General features: G+C 43.5%; 1 protein-coding gene across 3 annotated transcripts in view; it reads right to left on the bottom strand.

The window, feature by feature from the left end:
• The window catches only part of ATP8B1 (ATPase phospholipid transporting 8B1), a 113,518-nt gene that overhangs the window by 68,107 nt on the left and 23,641 nt on the right, over nucleotides 1-21,770 (bottom strand). The window contains exon 1 of one of the 3 annotated variants that reach the window (XM_082853605.1): nucleotides 4,681-4,770. The exons of the other annotated variants lie outside the window; for them this stretch is intronic. The gene's annotated coding sequence lies outside the window, so the exon portion shown is untranslated. Of the gene's footprint in view, nucleotides 1-4,680; nucleotides 4,771-21,770 lie in introns of those variants that run through there. 3 annotated transcript variants of the gene reach the window in all.

The raw sequence follows: 21,770 nt of genomic DNA, 5'->3' as shown, positions 1-21,770 counted from the left end.
ACAGAGAAGCCTGCGTGCTGTGACAAAGACCCAGCACAGCCAAAAAATAAAAATAGATAAATAAATAAATTACAACTCTGGCAAGCAGAATCTAAGATGCCTCCAATGATCCCACCACCTGGTGCTCATGCTCTTGTGTAATCCCCTCCCTGTGAGAATGGACTGGACATAATGCCTTGTTTTTTTTTTTTTTTAAAACATCTTTATTGGAGTATAATTGCTTTACAATGGTGTGCTACTTTCTGCTTTATAACAAAGTGAATCAGCTATACATATATAATGTCTTGCTTTTAACCAACAGAATGGGGTGTCTTGTGCGTGATTAGATTGTAAGAGGCTGTGACTTCCTTGTTGCCAGCCAGCTCTCGTCCCCTCACCCCTTCCTGGCTTTGATGAAGCAGGTATCCTACAGAGAGGCTCATATAGAAAGAAACTGAGTGGGCATCTGGCCAATAGCCAGCAAGCAACTGGGGTCCTCAGTCCAACAACCCTTAAGGAAATGAATTTTGTACACGTACAGCATCGTGACTATAGCTAACAATACTGTATTGTATAGTTGAAAGTTGCTAAGAGAGTAGATCTTAGAAGCTCTTATCACATGAAGAAAAACTGTAACCATGTGAGATGATGGATATTAACTAAACTTACTGTAGTAATCATTTCACAATATATACATACATCAAATCATTCCGTTGTATACCTTAAACTAATGCAATGTTATAGGTCAATTATATCTCAAAAAACCAGAACAAATAAGCACATTTTTTGAATTTAAAAAAGAAGGAAAGGAATTTTGGCAACAACCACAGGAACCGGGAAGTGGATCCTTTCTCAGTCCAGCCTTCAGATGAGACCCCAGCCTGTGCTGACACCTTAACTGCAGGCTTGTGAGAGACCCTGAAGCAGAGGAATCAGTTAGGCAGTGGTCAGATTCCTGATCCACAGAAACTGTAAGACAACATACGTGTTGTTCTACGTTTTGGAGTAATTTGTTGTGCAGCAATAAATAACTAATACACATACCATTAATCACAAATAATAAGAATTCTATGGTAAGGCACCTAATATGGCTGGTATTATTTCCAAGTAATTCCAAAGAAGAGTCCCATCCGAGAGGCAGCAGAAATCTCTATTATCATCGTCAGTCCAGACACATGCCACACGCTGTTTGGAATCTGCTCAACACTCTTTCTCTTTAATTAATTTTTTTATTGGAGTATAGTTGATTTACAATGTTGTGTTAGTTGCTCAATACTCTTGAGAGTAAAATCTGATAAGCTGGACGACCGTTGTAATTAGACCAAAAAAACTCATGAACCAACAGTAATAAAACCTACCTAAAGCAGCCGCATAGCACAGGGAGATCGGCTCGGTGCTTTGTGACCACCTAGAGGGGTGGGATAGGGAGGGTGGGAGGGAGGGAGACGCAAGAGGGAAGAGATATGGGAACATATGTATATGTATAATTGATTCACTTTGTTATAAAGCAGAAACTAACACACCATTGTAAAGCAATTATACTCCAATAAAGATGTAAAAAAAAAAAACCTACCTAAGATCTAGATTAAATTCAAACTTCATACTGTTCTAGAAACAATACAATTACTGTTCCTAGGACAAATGGGGTTCTAATTTTTATTTCCTCCCAAACTGAAGCCTAGAAAACCTAGAAGCCTGGGATAATTAACACAAAACTGAGGGACCATTAATATCACCGTTGTAGGGACAATTCAGCCAGGGCCTTTACTCATGATAGAAAAGCCTTCTCTGGGTCCACAGCTTTATCCTCTGTTCCTCTGAAAGTCCACCCAGAGCCCTTTGCCACAAAGGAAGACCGACCTCCAGTTCACATCACACACCTCTGACGGCTACCATTTAAAAAGGTGCAGGGGAAACCTCAAAACTTTGACCTCTCGAGAAGGGCGGTTTTTTTCATTCTCCTGATAAAACTTAAAGGATTTCTTCGTGATACTGTCATCCCAACTCTGTCATGGGCTCCCCAGCATATCCTAGTAATGAAGACTGCTTCCTGTTACCACGAGGTTGCCCCTTACCGTTCACTCCTAAGTATTTTCACATACATCCTCTCTCACAATTGTCGTGGAATTATTCTGAGACAGGTGGCCAGGTGCTATCATTGCCATTTTACCAATGAGAAACCTAAGGTGGTTAAGGAACCCTCCCAAGGTTATTTAGCTCCTAAGCGGTAACATAGATTGGATGCAGGCCCCCTTACCGCATCCCCGGCTCTGTGCTAGGTGTGGTGCAGTACACGCACTGGGGCTTCAGAGTGGCATTCAGGCTCCACCCAGGAAGCATCAGAGCCCACTCCCCGACTGCAAGTGGCAAGTGCTGTCCTTGTCTACAGACCAACTTAGAGCCTCCTAGGTCACAAGAAAAACGTAAGCAAAGGAAATGGAGAACGTGACAAACTAAAGCCAACTCTGGCATCTACAGACAGGTCTCTCCTTCACGGATGAGTTGTAAAATTTTAAAAGCTTCTCCCTTGGGCTTCCCTGATGGCGCACTGGTTAAGAGTCCGCCTGCCGATGCAGAGGACACGGGTTCGTGCCCCGGTCCGGGAAGATCCCACATGCCGCGGAGCGGCTGGGCCCGTGAGCCATGGCCGCTGAGCCTGCGCGTCCGGAGCCTGTGCTCCGCAACGGGAGGGGCCACAACAGTGAGCGGCCCGCATATCGCAAAGAAAAAAAAAAGCTTCTCCCTTTATGTCACATTAGAGTGTATGGAAATCAATAATCATTTCCTAGCTGTTAGGAGCTGGGCAATGTGTGTGGGAATCACAGAGGGGAGCAAGAACTCTGTATGGATGGGAGAGACATTTTCAGGAATGAGGAACAGAGTGAAAACAGCGGCAGGAAAGTAAATATAAGGCACCTGCCCGGCTGAAAGATTTAGGGGGGATTGGGGCAGAGCTCATGAAAGGCTGGTTGGAGTCATCTTCCCCCGCTACGAGGACCTGACAAGGCTTTATTCCAGGCAGTGGACAGAAGCACTGAACGTATCTGCAAGGAGAGACATCCGATCTGCCCGCTGCTTCAGCAGGATGAATCTGATAGCGGAGGGAGTGTGGGTGGCCAGGAAGGTGAGAGCCAGGCAGGGAGACCATCCAGGGGTCACAGTGGACACTGAGAATCTCCCAGGCACGCCTGTCACCGGTAAAGCCAAGCAGTTCGGCCCTATTACCTCTGTGGCCACATTCAGCAATAGCGCTCAGCGTGTGAACGTAGCCGCTGCCAGAAGGAACACAGGCCCGAAACAGGGTGGTGGCAGCTAGAAAAATGTGTTTCAAATTAAGATTGGGTGGGGCTGCCATTCTTTTGTCTGGAAAACTAAGAAAAATAAACAGAAGACTAGAATGGATTCCTGTAGGATAATAATGCCAGAATTCCCCACAGGTTGACTTTGGAGCAGAGCTTCAATCCACAGTGTGTTTTGATCATAAATACTGAAAGTTACCAGGAGAAAAACATTGTTATTTTTACATTCAGGCGTCATCCTTACTTGTTAGGGACAATGGTCCCATTTTACTTCATTACTATTGCCTCTGTGATTAGGTTTTTCACTTCTATTCGTGCTTAAATAATATAAAATCATTGGGGCTTCATATTTGACAGTTGCCTGGAAGCCAAACCTCCAAGGGAAATCAAAAGTTAGTCTGTCGAGTTGAATTCATTTTAATGTTTGAAGAGTCACCGGCCTATTGATGGATGGATGCAATTAACAGAAAGGTTACACTACAGGGTATAGGAATCAGCAGAATCTTGCAGAACGGAATATAAATCTTAACCTTTTCATTCTACGAAGAGACAATGTGTATTCCCCATTCAGATTCAATAGGAACTGCTTGTTTGAATAAAAGGAAAGAAAAAGGTCTGATGTAACACGTAAATGGGAACAAACACACAGGAAAAGATTACTCTTGCTAGCAATCAAAGAGGGGCAAACTGATGAAAACGTAAGACACCATTTTATGCCTATTAAGTTAACAATATTCAATGACTACATCTAGTGCTGGGCAGTTGTAAAGCTGAGTGAATTCCCTCTCTCTCTCTCTCTCTCTCTCTCTCTCTCTCTCTCTCTCACACACACACACACACACACACACACACGCCTCCTGCTGCTGACATTGAAATTGGTACATTCCAATGGAAAACAATATAGCAACACTTTACGTCCCAATAACACTAAAGATATTTATAACATGTGACCCAATAATCTCATTTATAGAAACATCTCCAACAGAAACAATTCAACAAGTAAAAGAACTCTATTCACAGAAAAATTCTGGATTGTTGTCGTCAGCTATATAAAGCGGGAATAGAAACCATCTGAAAGTCCATCAGGATAATGGTTTTATAAATTATTATCGTAGAGTATCCATTAAAAATGACAGTCCTAGAAACATAGGAAATGCTTTAAATACAACATTAAATTGGGGGAAACACAGAAATCATAATTGTGTCCTATTACTGCAGCTTTGTAAATAACACATACATGTGTATTTTGGAAAAGGATTTTTGCTCTGGAAGAAGAAACCCACTGTGTGTTTTCCTTCTAAAGTAATCAACAATTGATAATACCTACCCACCCCTTATATCTGAAGACTGTTCAGCAGTCACTTATGTGCTGGGCTCATTTCATGAAATCCTCACAACATACCTAAAAAGCAGGTATTATCCTCATTTTGCAGGCTTTATAGAGGTTAGGTGACTCCTCCAGGGTCACAGAATGAGATTTCAACCAGGTGTGTTTGCCCCCAAATCTCTTAAGATTTGTCACAGAGCTGTTTAAAGGGAGAGAAAAGATGTGTCAGGGTATCAGGACCATGCCCACCCACGCTTTCTTACTATCAATCCTATCTCTTTGCAAATGATTACAAAACCAAAAGCAAGAGCAAGAGCGAAAGCAGGTTGCTTTCATCCCGAGGTGGTCTGAGCCCTGAAAAGGGATGGTTTGCATGTCAAGGCAGGAGAGATGAAACCTACCTTTTTATCTTTCGTATCAACACGCCTTCCCGGTGCATTAGTCAATATAAGATCCCAATTTTCTCCTAAGGATCATGAAATGCCATGAAATCTAGTCTGGGCCCATTTTTTCCCTTACAGCCCTCTGCGCCAATGGAGACCCCAAACTATCGACCTTCACTAAACTTCCGGGCTTCACGCAATAAAAACAACAGACCTCAAGAGCCCTGGACAGAGGTCCAGTCACAAAATGATTTAAAATGTTAGTTGTTCCTCATCCCATTATAATAGACATCCGAAAGGTCTGTGGCCTCAACTGAAAATACCAACTCCCTTGTGGTACCTTTTTATGTGTAAAGATGTTTTATAGTTTCCAAATATTCATCTGTAAATACGTTTCAGGGTTTAAATAGACAGTATGTATGATTGATACATCAAGGATGATCAGGACACCTACTTGGTATCTTTTCAAGACACTGTCATGGGGACTTCCCTGGTGGCACCGTGGTTAAGAATCCGCCTGCCAATGCAGAGGACACGGGTTCGACCCCTGGTCCAGGAAGATCCCACACGCTGCAGAGCAGCTAAGCCCGTGCACCGCAACTATTGAGGCTGCGCTCTAGACCCCATGAGCCACAAGTACTGAAGCCCGCGTGCCTAGAGCCCGTGCTCTGCAACAAGAGAAGCCACCGCAATGAGAAGCCCGCACATTGCAACAAAGCGTAGCCCCTGCTCGCCACAACTAGAGAAAGCCCGTGTGCAGCAACAAATACCCAAAGCAGCCCCCAAAAAAAGGCACTGCCATGGTTTCATGAATGTCTATGCCTGGTCACAGAGTCTTACTTCTCGGTCCATTTGAACATTAACATCTTCACAAATTCTGGGTCCCAGAAATTGAAGGGATGAAGGGCACAGCTGATATTTCATTACTGTCTCCCCTGCTGTATTTAAAGTCAGCTTAGAGGACACAACTCAGATTACAAACTCTTCCCAGACAGCTGAATTCACACCCAAAGTTTTGCACCAAGATCATACTGCAAACACATGGTTAATATTTTATATGTCCCTTGGAAACACGTTTGGTTTGAACGATCTCCAGAGTTTCCTACAGATGGCCAGCGATTCTAACTATCTGTTCTGGCTTTCAGATTTTTGGACAGGTCAATTAACAGAAGTGTCTAAGTTTCTAAAGATCTGATAGGTTTAAGGATTTATGAGAATACTTATAGAGCTTCCAAAGCTTCCAGTGTTTTCCTGGGATGATGGTGGTAAGTGTTTAAAGGTAGCTGACTTCACATTCTGTGTATCAGTCACTGAGCTGAGAGCTTGGCATGTACTATTTTATTTCATTTGCTGAGGGTCAAACTGTTATCCCCATTTTACAGATGAGGAAACTGACATTGAGAGGTTAAGTTCTCTGCCCAAGGGCATATAGGAGGTACATGGGGTAAAATTCCTTATTGAAAGTCTATGCTTAGTCGCAACACTCAGTGCCTTAATTGTACCTAAGAGCATCACCATGGGGTAAGTTGGAGAAGAGATAATTAATCCAATTTATAGCTGAGGAGACGTATAACTAAGAGACACACAGTTAACTTTGTGTTGGAGCTAGTATGGGCGTGTGCCCAGCCAGGATGCCCTCGACATCCTCGGATGTCTCCACTCAAGGTGACCTCTGAGGAAACTGAGCAAGGGGGAAGGGCATAAAATGGAGGTCACTACTGGTAAGCGTGGGTTCACCCTTACAAAAGAATTCCTCACTGTCACCTAGAATCCGGGTCTCTGACTTTATATGAAATGCCTTTTGCCCTCTGTTTACCTGGGAGGAAGAAGGTCCTTGGAGCTGCCTGGCTCCTGCCCTCTACCCCATCCAGCCCCCTACGCTGACAGGTCATGTGGTGTCCCAAAGGTGCCCCTTGGCAGTGTCCTTAGAAGAGCCCCTGGGGCAGAGGGGCTCAGTAGTTCAGCCGCCGTCTCTTTTTTTAAAAAAAATAAATTTATTTTATTTTTGGCTGCACTGAGTCTTTGTTGCTGCACGCGGGCTTTCTCTCGTTGCAGCAAGCAGGGCTACTCTTTGTTGAGGTGCACGGGCTTCTCACTGCAGTGGCTTCTCTTGTTGTGGAGCACAGGTTCTAGGGGTGCGAGCTTCAGTAGTTGTGGTGCACAGGCTCAGTAGTTGTGGTGCAAGGGCTTAGCTGCTCCGCGGCACGTGGGGGTCTTCCTGGACCAGGGCTCGAACCCATGTCCCCTGCACTGGCAGGTGGATTCTCAACCACTGCACCACCAGGGAAGCCAACCATCTCTTTTAAATCTATGGTGTACTGTAGAATTTTTATTTGAAGAACTATGGCTTTCAAAAAAAAGATAAAATGACCACTGCCTTGGCCCATTCTCCCAGGAACTAAGAATGAGAGATGTGTGTGATATCATGATTTACAGTAAGAAATACGTATTTGGTGTTTGTCCTGTTCCTGGGACAGATCTAAAAACTTGGAATCTCCTAAGTGGTGAGAGTTACAAAAGTGTCTTCTGCTATTTAATGAGGTGACTTTAGGAAAGCACCTAGTGATTGGGAAATGGGCTACAGGTTGAATCAGTCACCAATAGCAATGATTTAACCCATCACATCGATGCAATGAAGTCCCATTAAAGCCCTAAAGGAGAGGTCTGAAGAGCTTCTGGGTTGGCGAACAGGCAGAGATTTGGGAAGAGGGTGAACCTTTCCCCATCCCTTGTACAATGCACCTCTTCCATCTGCCTATTCCTGAGTTATAGTCTTTTATGATAAACCAGTGATCTAGAACAAGCAAAATATTTCAGTTCTGTGAGCTGCTTTAGCAAATTAATTGAACCCCAAAAGGGGGTCATTGGAACCTCTCATCTATAGCTGGTAGGTCAAAAGCACAGGTGACAACCTGGACATGCCACTGGTGTCTGAAGTTGGGGGGAGAGCAGTCTTGTAGGACTGAGCCCTTAACCTGTGGGGTCTGAGGTTATCTTCAGGTACGATGGATAGTGTCAGAATTATGTCGAATTGTAGGACAGCCAGCTGGTGTTAGAGAATTCCTTAGTGGTGTGGGAAAAGCACACACACATTAGAATTGGGTGCAGAATCGTTTAATGTGACTCATCCAAGTTCCCACAGCTAGTCAGGGTCAGGCTGCCACTGCAGGGACCTACAAGGAGTAGGGAGTTTGGTTAGCCCAGCTTGCAGGTAACGAGGAAGTGCATTCCCTGTAGAAGATTCAAAGACAGTAGCAAAACCAACTAAAAAGTCATAGTTTTGCTTACATTATTATCGCCATGAATGGATGTCAGTGATAAAACACTCCTCCTCTCAAAAATCTTTTTGTTGTAGTTCCTGCTCAATTTCAATAATATATAGGTAAACTTAAAAAAAAAAAACTACTTAGCTACAATAAATGTGGGATTCTACGGAAGCTAATTCTGAGAACTCCTGGTTACACAGCCCACCTGTCACACCGAAGTTCAGGTGCATGTGTTGTTGCAACAGGAGCTTTGAGGCTGGCTTCCAGCAGTAAGTGTCTTCCAGCCTCTGGTATTACATATGCCTGAGCTTCTGCAGCAGACGTGAAATGAGCAATTATAAAGACAAGAGACAGAAGAGTGACATGAAATTTAAAACAACCAATCACAAAACAGAATGCTTCCTTCAATTCCAACACCCTCTGTAGCCACTTGGAGTTTATATTTGCATTCAAAATTTAAAACAGTGAAACATACAGTGAGTTCTGACTTATCTCCAAAAATTCAAAATGAATTCTAGTTTAATAAAAGAAAACATCGCTGCCTGGGTTTCTTTTCCAGAAATGAAAATTATTCTTATTCATTTCATTTCCTGATTGCTAACTGAAAATAATTTTGTCCTATAGAGAAGGAGGTTTTAAAAAATCATCTGCATTGCATGTCAAATACTTGGGGTACACCACGGCTGGCTGGTCTCCAACTCCTGGGCTTTAGCTCTGTTCCCCATATCATGCTGCCTGCTACGAATGTCACCCCAAATTCATATGTTGAAGTCCTAACCCTCCAGTACCTCAGAATGTGACCTTATTTCGAAATAAGGTCGTTGCAGATGTAATTAGTTAAGGTGAGGTCATGAGGATGAGCCCCAATCCAGTATGAATGGTGTCATTATAAAATCTGGACATTTGGACACAGAGACAGACACACACACACAGAGACTGCCATGTGAAGATCGGAGTTATGCTGCCACAAGGAACTAGCAGAAGCTGGGAAAGAAACCAGAAACAGATCCTTCCCTAGTACCTTCAGAGGGAGCATGGCCTTGATCTTGGACGTCTATGGCCTCTAGAACTGGGAGAGGACAGATTTCCATTGTTTAAGCCTCTCAGTTTATGGTACTTTGTTACAGTAGCCATAGTAAATACATACATTGTTTCAATGTGTGGTTTTAAATTTTTAAGTTCCTTAATTCCTAGGAACAGAAGATGTTACAGTTAGATACTGCTTATTGTGTGTCTACAAATTCAGAATTCACCTCCCACATGACTGTGAACCTAAAAGGGAAAGAGGTGGCTAGCTTTCATAACAAATGATACACTTAAGATGTAAATGACCATGTTCTGTTTTCTCTCTCCTAATTACCCAAAGATAAGACATGCTACTTTTTTGCCACTTAACTAGGTTACAAGTTATTTGAAGTGAACAACTGGAAGAAACAACTGGTATTTAATGCAAATAAGGGTAGGCTGCTCAAACAGGAATGACTGATGAAGGCCTCCTACAAACATCTATTCTGATATGCATTTTAAGAGAAAACATAAAACCTATAGAGGTGTCCAACATTTATTAAAACAGCTGCAAAATGTTTTGAGCTTTTAAAATATGCCAATTAAAAAAGCTTTTTATTCCATCTCTTAAAAAACATGGCCCCAGGGCTTCCCTGGTGGCGCAGTGGTTGAGAGTCCGCCTGCCGATGCAGGGGACGCGGGTTCGTGCCCCGGTCCGGGAGGATCCCACGTGCCGCGGAGCGGCTGGGCCCGTGAGCCATGGCCACTGAGCCTGCACGTCCAGAGACTGTGCTCCGCAACGGCAGAGGCCACAACAGTGAGAGGCCCACGTACCGCAAAAAAAAAAAAAAAAAAAAAAACATGGCCCCAGGAAAAAATGCCAATTCATTCTAAACTTTCTTCTCCCCTTGGTCAATATTTGCTTCCCTTTACAATCTCCGTGTACCTTTCTGGGAGCACTAGCACATGGTGGGGAGGCCTGCGTTGGATTTAGCAATACCTACCCCTCTCCCACATCTACTCCACCCTGAACACAAAGGCATGTAATACCGAGAGAGCATTTTGTTTAAAGGCTGAAGTGAAATAAAACATAAAACCACCAACCAAAATACATTTGAGTATTTTTTGCTCTTTCAGATGCCAACCTTCTCCAAAGACCCAGACTTCAGCCCTCACCTCCTGCAAGGACTTGCTCTATGGACACAGGAAAATTACTTCCTCAGCCCAATTGTTATCATCATACTATTCATAACTTTTATCATACTGTTACTAAGGCTAATAGACTTTTGTAATAGTTAACGTGTGACCTCACCTGGTTTAGGTGCAGGCATGCTGTGGAACTCTGAGTTGAGTTGGGAAGATGGGCTGGGGAGGAAGCAGGCCCTGGGGGAGGTGTTCAGAGGACTCTCCCCAACACCTTCCACCCCACCTCTACTCTCCAGAGCGAACCCTCAACTGTCCATCATCAATCAATGCCAGGGATAAACTCCCAACAAGTAGCAAATCTCACTGTCCTGAACTTAATATTTCAACACAATAATCCTCCTGACTGCCCAGAGCTCTTTCCAAAAAAAAAAAGGGAAAAAAAGGTAGTGTAAGGATAAACAGAAGAGCATCAATAAGTCGATCAATAAATGAGGGGCTTAAATAATCATTCAATCTTCATAGCCAAGCCAGGAATGAATATGTGCACACGGTACACAATCCAAGAAAAAACCACTTAAAAGCCTTTAACTACTACATGGATTTGAACATTAGATATCTGGAACAAATTAAAATCTTTTTAAAGCCCATTTTTAAAGCGCTCTGAAAAGACCATGCTCTGGATTTACGATGGGCCATTCCTCAATATCTGAGTTGTGACACACATACTCCGTCATCCTATAGTCAGTGAAAAGCCAAGCTACACTCAAGACCCAAAGTTGGTGTTTTGGCCACAAAACGGGCCACCTCCGAACACTCCTCAGCCAGACCTGCCTAGCAGGTCAGCCCCTGGGCTCAGGGCTGCCTACACTCAACCCAGACTCAGAGGCCACACCCTCTCCTTTGCTTTTTCACCTCAGAAATCTGGCGATGGTGACTTCGCGTCTTAGCTTTCCAAAGTCTAAATGCCATGCAGAGAACACAACGTCGCCCAACCCTGATGCTGCTAATTCCGTGCGTGTTTGTGCATATCACATGAGGATTTATCTTTACGAACGCTTGTCACGGTTTAGACACGCTATCAGTAAGAGAGGAATCACTCAAAAGAGATTTAAATTTTGCCATTAAGACCAAATACAAAATACAACTAACATTCAACACGTTCTGAAAACTGAATCAATGACCTAGGCTGTCCTAGGTCAGATGCGGAAATCTGGGAGATTATTCAGGTTGTCTTCAAAAGCTACAGACAGATGGTTTCTGTCTGTTCCATTAGGGAAATGATTAGTTTTACATCTGCGTTAGCATTAGAAAGGCTATGGCTCTCAGCTCTGGCCCCGCTCACCGCCCCACTCCAGCCACCTCCTGCCCACACACAGGGACACACTCACAAAGGCAGCAAGTCACTTTCATCCCTTTTCCAGATCCTCAAATCCTGATGCACTGGCTTTTTCATTTGCGAACAACTTACTGTCTGCCTGACCGGTTCTTTGTATTCTGCCTTGTACTAGGGTTGCTTTTGTTTCTTAAAAAGAAGTAAATTCCAAAGCTCAGGACCAAGCCCTATTCCTCTTATTTCCCAACTGAGGCAGGATCAAGGGATGGTTAAGGGCTTCAGTCTGAAGACAAAGAGACAGGGCTAAAATCCCAGCTCTACCTTTTACCTCTCATGGGACCTTGGGGAAGATAGCCTCACTAAGTCTCCTCATTTGTAAAATGAAGGTAACGCCTATCTTACAGATCCTTGTGAAGCCCAATCTTGGTCTCAGGTAAAACCCCTAGCAGGGTGCACAGCACCTGGGACCCAAGTATCCACGGAGTGAACCACTTCATCAGAAATTCAGCAAGACAGCACAGCTCTGAGACAATGAATAATATACTTCTCAATAAAACTTAAATAGTTTCTTATAAACTATTATAAGCCTAGAATACTTGTGAGCTGAAGTTTTCAAGTGAAAAGCAGAGTAAGAAAATAAAGGTAACAGTAACCTTCGTATTTTACTTGAGAGTTTGCAAACAGTTTTCACATACCATTAATGCACTTGAGCTATACAATGTCATTGAAAAGTAAATTATTTTTGTTTTATTCTCTGGGATATCTCCATGGCTCAGAACAGTGGCTGACACACAGCTGACCTTTGAATAAAGAACTACCAAATGAATGAACTTTATAGATAAAGAATCAAGCTCAGAGGTCACTGTTGTATCCACATTCTCAGAGCTCATAACAAGCAGGGGACCAGAACCAGATCTTATCATCTGAATACAAATCCTGCATCCTCTCCCCTCATCACCTTGTCTCTGGCCACTGGGGTAAGGTTCCAGAGAACTTTGATCATTTAAGGCACTATATACTTTCTAGAGGATAACTCCAAGACCTCCTAAAAGTGGACCCAAATTAAACAAACAAAACCATCACTCTTGTACAGCTAGGAAACAGTTATAGTTAGTAATCTAACTACTTAAATGCATATTTTTGCTGTCCTCAAGTCTGCATAGCAAACAATCACGGTATGAAAAAAGTGAAACAAACAACTTTCAAAACTGGGTTTGACGGAAAGATCACTGGCTGAGTTTGCTTTGAAATAATACGGGGCAGGGAAGAAATAGAGGTATAGATGAAAGACTGTTGGCCATGGCCATGAACAAGGGGGCTTGATTATATGATTATTTCTATTTTTATATGTGTCTGAAATCTTCCTCAATTAGAAGCAAAGAAACAAAAAACGAGCCTTAAAATTCATGTATTACCATTGGGTCAGCATCATATGCAGCGTATATGTCCTAATTCATTAACACAGGCTCTGAAGGGACCACATGCTTTGTGCGGTCATTAGCCCATCTTGTGAACTCATATCAAATAACTCACATGAAATAAGTCTTCTCATGGTCAAAAGGAGAGTATTGTTAAGTGAAACTGAATATTTCATATTTTCTAAAGTGAAAAGTGGATTTCACTGAATATTTCATAAAGTGAAATGTCACAGAAAACTGCAGCATTTTCTAGGTTTGGGGCTGCCCCATTTGTATGATACCTGAGGAGGCATATGTGCTTTGGATCACTAAGAACATTTAGCATTTATCTTGCTTTTGTGCATTACAACTTTCAAAAAGAAAAGTTTTATTGGAGTAGAGTTGATTTACAATGTTGTGTTAGTTTCTGCTGTACAGCAAAGTGTATCAGTTATACATATACATATATCCACTCTTTTTTAGATTCTTTTCCCACATAGGTCATTACAGAGTTTTTGAGAAGAGTCCCCGTGCTCTACAGTAGGTCCTTATTCGGTATCTATTTTATATAGAGTAGTGTGTATTTGTCAATCCCAGTCTCCCAGTTTATCCCTCCCTCCCTCCCCACCCCCAACATTATAACTTTTTTTTTAAGAATCACTTTTAACTCAAATACTGTCCCATCCTTAGTTTTCTTCTCCTCTACATGTGAGTAAAATATCATTCTCTGCATTTCAAGGATGCACAAACCAAGGCTGAGAAAAGTTACAGGGAGTGCTCAAGGCCCACAGCTGGCTGCCACAGGGCTGAAACCGGAACCAAGTCCAAATTCTCCAGTTGCCAAGGTTATGCCCCTGTGCCATGACCCAGCAGCATGCTTAACATGCCCACAGCTCTTCCTAGTGCAGCAGTGGTGAAGAGCATGGGCTCCAGAGCCATACTTCCCGCCAGCTGTGAGACCTCAGGAAAGCTCATTAAGTCACACTGCTGTTCCTCAGTTTTCTTATCTGTCAAATGGGTACGATAATAGTGCCTGCCTCTTAGGGTTGCTGTGAGGATGAAATGAGCGCATATATAGAAAGTTCCTGGAATACAGCCAGCCCCAAAGGGAGGGTGCAGTAAATACTAGCCGTCCTAATTCTTACCGTGAGAGGAGTAAACACTAGAAGAAACGTGTGACCAAAGAAACGCTTCAGGAACAGCTAAGAAATTACTACAGCCCATGCAGGGCTCAAATTTACCTTCATTTGTTGAATTATTCATAGAGAGGGGAATACCTAGCTCGTAACCTGCCGTGCTCGGGCCGCAGGAAAATGTCACCCTAGTAGTGAGGGAGACATTAAATATTTTACTCTCCCAGCTGCCCACAACAAAGCGGACTGGGGTGTATCCATTACCAGCTTTTTCAACTCTCCTGAGTAAAGGAAAAACATGTCACAAAACCCAAACTCTGGAATTCAAAATATAATCTAGACCACACTTCTTTTGGTCCGTATCTTTGCACAATGAATAAAAGGAGGATTTCTCAGAATGAGAAAGTGTTGTTTTCAGACACAGAAACTGTCTTTACATCTGACACCTCTGCCACCATACACAGTGTGTCTCTTGCCAGCAAGAGACACACTATACCAGCCAGCCCAAAATAGTCCCAGGTTGTTTATCAACAATGTGTAATCGTACATTGGAGAACCCCAAGCTGAATGTATTCTTATATTCACATATTACACTCCCACTGGAATTGGCGTATTAAACTGTTTCTATGACGGCATCCTATTTCAATGGTAAAACTCGTGCATTATATAACCATGTCAACTTTTGGGAAGGGAAAACTTAGAACACAGACCGATTCTTCTCATTTTTTTCCTACCAAAATAAAAAAACCTTGATAAAACTTCCTATGGTTTAGGCAATTTCACATCAACTGCTTCATCAAGTTAATCCTTGATTATTTGAGTGTTTAATGATTGATTTCTTCACTGTCTATGGATCCCCGGCCGGGCTCCCTCCCTGGTCAGCTGCATGGCCTCCCCTGTTTACACAGGCAAGCTCCCAGAGGGAGTTTCTAACTTTTAACTATTTGAAGAGTGGGCAGAAGGGATCAATACCATTACGCTAATAATTTCCAGGCCTTAAATGCAGAGAATCCTTTCCAGGCCTTAAATGCAGAGAATCCCTCCATATTCTCTTACGTTCTCTATAGAGTCATAGAACAGTTATCCAGTTATTTCCTTAGGATAGATTCTAAGGATAGAATAGTTGTTAAAAAAAAAATCTTCTCTAAAGATGGAGTTCTGTTTCTACAGGTTGTATGAGGAACATGTTGGAGTACTACTACATGTAGAACATGAACACTACTACATGTATAGCAGTAACATGTTGGCATTTAAGGTTTCATATGCCTTTTTCTTTCCCTCAAATTCTAACAAACATTTTCAAGGACCAACTGGAATAAATTCTACTGATTTTATTTCTTTTAATACAATTTATCATACAATAGGTACTCAGTGTATAGGTTTTAATTGATCAAAGAAGTACATTTAAGAAAGTTAAGGAAGGGCCCTTTCTCTGACATTATCCTTAAGTTAACTTTTCTTTTTCAAGTACTCAGGTATTTTCAAGTATTGGTATGGGGGAGGGATGGATTGGGAGTTTGGCATTAGTAGATGCAAACTATTTTATATAAGGAATGGATAAACAACAAGATCCTACTGTATAGCACATGGAACTACATTCAATATCCTGTGAACAACCATAATGGAAAAGAATATGAAAAAAAAATATATGTATATAGACATATATATATAACTGAATCACATTGCTGTACAGTAGAAATTAACACAACATTGCAGATCAACTATACTTCAATAAATTTAAAAATAAGTGTTGGTGAGGACAAGTTGGAACTCTTGTGCATTGCTGATGGAAATACAAAGTGAGGCAGCCACTGTGGAAAAAAGTATGGTTGGTGGTTCCTCAAAAAATTAAACATAGGGCTTCCCTGGTGGCGCAGTGGTTGAGAGTCCACCTGCCGATGCAGGGGACGCGGGTTCGTGCCCCGGTCTGGGAAGATCCCACATGCCGTGGAGCGGCTGGGCCCGTGAGCCATGGCCGCTGAGCCTGCGCATCCAGAGCCTGTGCTCCGCAACGGCAGAGGCCACAACAGTGAGAGGCCCGCGGACCGCAAAAAGAAAAAAAAAAAAAAAAAAATTAAACATAGAATTACCAGACAATCCAGCAATTCCATTTTTGGGTATATACCCAAGAGTTGAAGCAGGGATTCAAGCAGATATACATACACCCATGTCATAGCAGCATTATTCATAATAGCCAAAAGGTGGAAATAACCTAAGTGTCCATCAATGGATGAATGGATACATTCTGGCATATCATATAATGGAATATTATTCTACCTTAAAAGGAAATACTGATACACGCTACAACATGGATGAACCTCAAGGACATTATGCTAAGTGCAATAACCCAGCCACAAAAGGACAAATACTTTATGGTTCCACTTACGTGAAGTACCTAGAGTAGTCAAATTCATAGAGAAAGACAGTAGAATAGAAAGGAGAATGGTGGTTTCCGGGGCTGGGGGGAGGGGAAAATGGGGAGTTAGTGTTCAAAGGGTACAGAGTTTCAGTTTGGGAAGATGGAGAAGTTCTGGAGATGGGTGGTGATGACGGTTGTACAACCATGTGAAGGTACTTACTGCCGCTGAGCTGTATGGTTATTAAAATGGCAAATTTTATGTATACTTTACCCTAATTTTAAAAAAGGTGCTCAGTTGTTCTTTATCTCCTCTGGAGAAAGGAGAAGAGATTTAAATTGGTTTCAGCTAAAAATTTTCCGACAGGACAAGCTACCTAAAGCATAACCAAAGTATCATCTTTGGAGGTGTTTCTTGAGAATCTACTCCTCTGAGCCATGAGGTACGCTAAAGGCTGGGGACACAGTGTCAAATGGGAAGTCGCAGGTTCCTACCTTCACGGAGCTTATGGCTTAGCTCAGTGGTTCCCAAACTTTAGCTGGCATCAGACTCCCGTGGAGGGCTTGCTAGACCCAACCTTCGGAATTTTTGATTCAGGAGGTCTAGGCTGGGACCTGAGAATTTGCATTTCTAGCCAACTCCCAGGTGATGCAGATATGGCTGGTCCAGGGACCACACTTTGTGAAGCTCTAGTGTAAGGGGAGAGACTTATAGGTAAATAAGCAATTTCAAACAAGTGCGGTAGGTGCTATGATGGGGATACACCTAGGATACACAGCAGCAGGGGCACAAAGCTTTCCCCAGAGGAGATGCTACAGGAATTGACATCTAGTCTGAGACCCATAGGACATGTAGGAGTGAGCCAGGTGAAGGGAAAGGAAAGGGCATTCCAGGCAGAGGGCACAGTGTTTGCAAAGGTCTAGAGGAGAGAATGCACACAGCCTGATCTTGGAATGCAAGTCTGTCCACACGTTGAGAAGTCAGAGGATGATGGGCAAAGTGATGAGAGGGAAAAGTGACGAGCAAGAAATTGAGAAGTGACAGATAGTAAAAGCCATTAGGAGCCTAGAGTTTATCCTCAGGGCGATGTGGAGCCTTAGAAAGGGCTTTCAGCATTAAAGTTCTAAGGACTAAGGTTAGATCATCACATCCCAGGGAGGGCTTACTTCCAGCAGAGACACTGCCTGAGGGGTTGCAGACGGGGCAGTGGCACCTGTCCCTCTGATTCTTAGTTCATCCAACCCCACTGAAGCTCTAGCTCCTCAGACGGCCAACTGCTGCCTGAGTTACAGGCTATTTCAAGTGGGAATAGTCCAAGTCCGCTGTGACTACCTACTAGTAAGCCACCAGCCGTGTGAGGCTATTTACATGTAATTACCTCAAATTGAATTGAAAGCCAGTTCCTCAGTCAGTTGCACTATAGCCACATTTCAAGTGCTCGATAGCCACGTGTGTCTAGATACAGGACACTTTTATCCTCATAGAAAGCTCTACTGGACACACTGGTCTGGAAGATTTAGGCAGGACTGGATCTAAAACTTGCCAGGCATCTTGATTTTATTATAGGAAACCAGCCCACAACTGTTTTGAGACTTCACTCATGAAAACACACACACATACAGTTCTAAATTGACTTTTTAAATTACAGAGTAAAAAATTAGACCACTGGTCGCCCTTCACAATAAGTATTCAAGCTACAAATACCCTAGATAGCATTTACATAAGGAGATACAAGGAATACTTTTTCCAAGCCGATAAGAAGAACCCTAAAATCACACTTATTCTCCAAAGCCATTTTGAAATCCTCAAAATAACTGGCCAAGGGTCAATTGAGGGAGGATAATACACCCTAGATTAAAGTTCTAAAAGGCCGTTTTTACTGATTAGGTGCCAAAAAAGTCAAGCGTTTACAGCTTCTTCTCTATTGTGTATTTTACCTACCTAATTCGATTCACAGGATTCTTAATATTACATTGCTAATCCTCACCCTAAGTTCTAAAAATAAAAGGCAAACGGTATTGTCTGCCAAGTTGGTAACAAACCCCAAGCCGAGGACAGAACTGGAAATTGATGCACGGAGGGAATGAGTTATGCTGTAAAATGAAACACACACCCGGAGAAAGGTTTAACCCTTGAACTGACCACAACAGCCATCAGTTTTAGCCACTTAAAAAGCGCAAGAAGCCAGAGGTGGGTGATAATTTCTGCAAATAATAATACAGAGATGGGACTTCCCTGGTGGTCCAGTGGGTAAGACTCCACGCTGCCAATGCAGGGGGCCTGGGTTTGATCCCTGGTTGGGGAACTAGATCCCGCACGCACCACAACTAAGAGTCTGCACGCTGCAACTAAGAAGTCCGCATGCTGCAACTAAGACCCGGCACAGCCAAAATAAATAAATAAATACATAAATTAAAAAAAAAACAAAAAACGGAGATGTTTTTATTTTCTCAGCTGGGAAACTGACCAGGATGTAACTGACCAGCCTGAGTAGAGAGGCAATGGCCAAGATCCCACTCTCCAAACCCCCCGGAAGAATCTGGTGGGCGAGTTCCCAGTGAAGAACTGGGTCCTTCCAGGTTGCCTGAGTGTTCTGGTCCTGATGCCAAGGGACGGGGGCTTTGAGGAGTGTACCCAGTCAGCCCACATGTAGCCCCTTTGTTCCCCATACTCCGGGACCAGGCATGTCACAAAGAAACAGGAGCTGGTGTCTGCGTTGCTCAAAACCACTCAATAGCCCAGGAGAGCCCAGCCAACCCCTAACCCCACCCCCAGCCCTCTTTTCCACCAGCCTACATGCAACTCCCTCCCCCTCAGTGCTCTGTCTCTGCCTGGATCTGTCCTGTGGGGAGATGGAGAAGATCTAATAAGCTCCTTCCTCCATACTCCGTGATTAGAATCCTTCCTCAGGTTAAAACCAGTTTCTCTAGAGCCCTTCCAGGAATGCCCATGAGACTTTCTACAACAAGCCACCATGAATGGAAGGCCATTTATTTACCAATTCCTGGCTTAGTTAAAATCAGGAACAACCAGCAAGAAACGGTGTAAAGCTCCTTGAGGGTGCTGGGGTAAAGCAAAAGGCAGTTAGTATGTGGATTATCTCAAGGGACAAGAAAAAGCCAGAGAGGATCCCGGAATAGACCGTCAGGATGGGAGTTGGAGAAGAAAACTAACTCATAAGGAGCCCTGTGCTTACAGCATTCCAGATGCATAGCAAATGGCATATATTCTCCAAGAATTGTTTATTTGTAATTCTGATTGAATAATGTATTAATGATAACACTAGCCAGCATTTATTGAACCTTTGTACCAGGTACCGTTCCAACCACTCACACGCATACATGCATATAAAGCTCACAAACACCCAATGAGGTTGGTCCTGTCATCCCCATTTTACAGATGAACACACTGAGGTCAAGACACTCACCCAGGATCTCACAACCAATACACAGGAGAACCTAGATGCAAATCTAGTCAGTGTGGTTCCAGCATCCTGCTCGTAAAACCATCATGCCGAGAACTCCTTTTTCTTGTTCTCAGGCAGAATTGCCTTAGCCCAGCAGTCCTCCCCAAGTACCCTACCCACCCGTGCTGCCTACATGCTAAGATTTTAGTTTATTGTCTGGAAATAAGGTGGGATCTTCCCAGAGTAGTCCTCAAAATGCACATTTGCCTCCAGAGGCCTGTGTTCTACATAAAACGATACCAAGGAACTTGGTCACCTTGTGCATTCATGTTTCTGTTCAGTTTGGAAGGCCAGAGGCCCTCTCTCCACTCCCCGTCTTCCTTGGTCCATGACCTGCGTGCGACACAATACCGCTTCCACTATGTCCAGCCAGCCCACCGTGAGAACAAGGGGCCCTCGGAGTCAAACCACTGAGACAAGAGCTTCAGGGGTGGGAACGGGCTAGAGGAGAAGGAGAGGCTGGGACGGGGACTTGAGATTAACCAGCCAGAGGGGCAAACCACGTGTGAAGGACCGGTGTGTGGAGCCTGTCTCCTGCAGCAGACCTCAAGTGCATGGCAATATACCCACATGTGACAACATCTGGACATGTTAAAGAGAGACAGAAAAGGGACAGGGGACAGTCAGACGTGGGTTATTTAGCATCTCCTCTCTACTAAGAAATGGACTTTCATTTTTATCAGAAGGAAATGTTGACTTAGTGCTGATACAACTGATGGGAGAATTAAGATAGTAAAACATTTTTCACAACTACCTCATCAAATCAAAACAGAGCTCTTTCTGTTGGCAGAAAACTCCCTCCTTTAGAGGATATGTTAGTCACCCTTCACACACTCAGATGGCTTCACTGAGCATGATACAGCCCACCCCCAGCAGTGGATTCTGTACATCTCATATTTTGAGATAATTCCCTTCTGCGTCTTGCTCTGACCCTTCAATCTGCCTTCTTCATAATTCCTAAGTGATCTGAGATTACAGGTTCTCCTTACTTAAGCTTCCAAGAATCAGGCTGAGGAGTCCTTTTCAGGCATTTGCACTTCAAGAGTCCAATGTTGAATTTCCTTTTTAACAAGTGATGAGCTGTCAATGCCTCAAGAGTCTCTCAGGGGCTTCCCTGGTGGCGCAGTGGTTGAGAGTCCGCCTGCCGATGCAGGGGACACGGGTTCGTGCCCCGGTCCGGGTAGATCCCACATGCCGCGGAGCGGCTGGGCCCGTGAGCCATGGCCGCTGAGCCTGCACGTCCAGAGCCTGTGCTCCACAACGGGAGAGGCCACAACAGTGAGAGGCCTGCGTACCGCAAAAAAAAAAAAAAAAAAAAAAAAAAGAGTCTCTCAGGCCACACACAGAGGGGTGTGCCCTGGGGTACTGGCCTTAAGACTGAATTTTACTGTAATCCCTGACAATGGAAACCAGTGAGCTGATCAGAATACATCCAGTTTCCGAAGATTTGAGTGGTATCAAACAAGATAAATTAGTTTTCCAGTAACGTCAAGAGGCACACTCTGTATTTTGCTTGGAACAACCAGAAAAACCACATTCAGAAGGGAGCACAGCCTGAGGCCCAGAAATTCGTGATTACCTGCGAGGAAAGAGGCCTTTAGCTTTGAGACAAATGAGCCAGCTCCTAGACCTCCAAGTTCAGAAAGAACCTCCCTGCCATCTCCAATGTCACACTTGTA

This window comes from Leucopleurus acutus, assembly GCF_964270905.1.
Source record: "Leucopleurus acutus genome assembly, chromosome: 13".
NCBI lineage: Eukaryota > Metazoa > Chordata > Mammalia > Artiodactyla > Delphinidae > Leucopleurus > Leucopleurus acutus.
The sequence above is the reverse complement of the archived record's forward strand: the minus strand, read 5'-3'. Positions and strand labels throughout refer to the sequence as shown.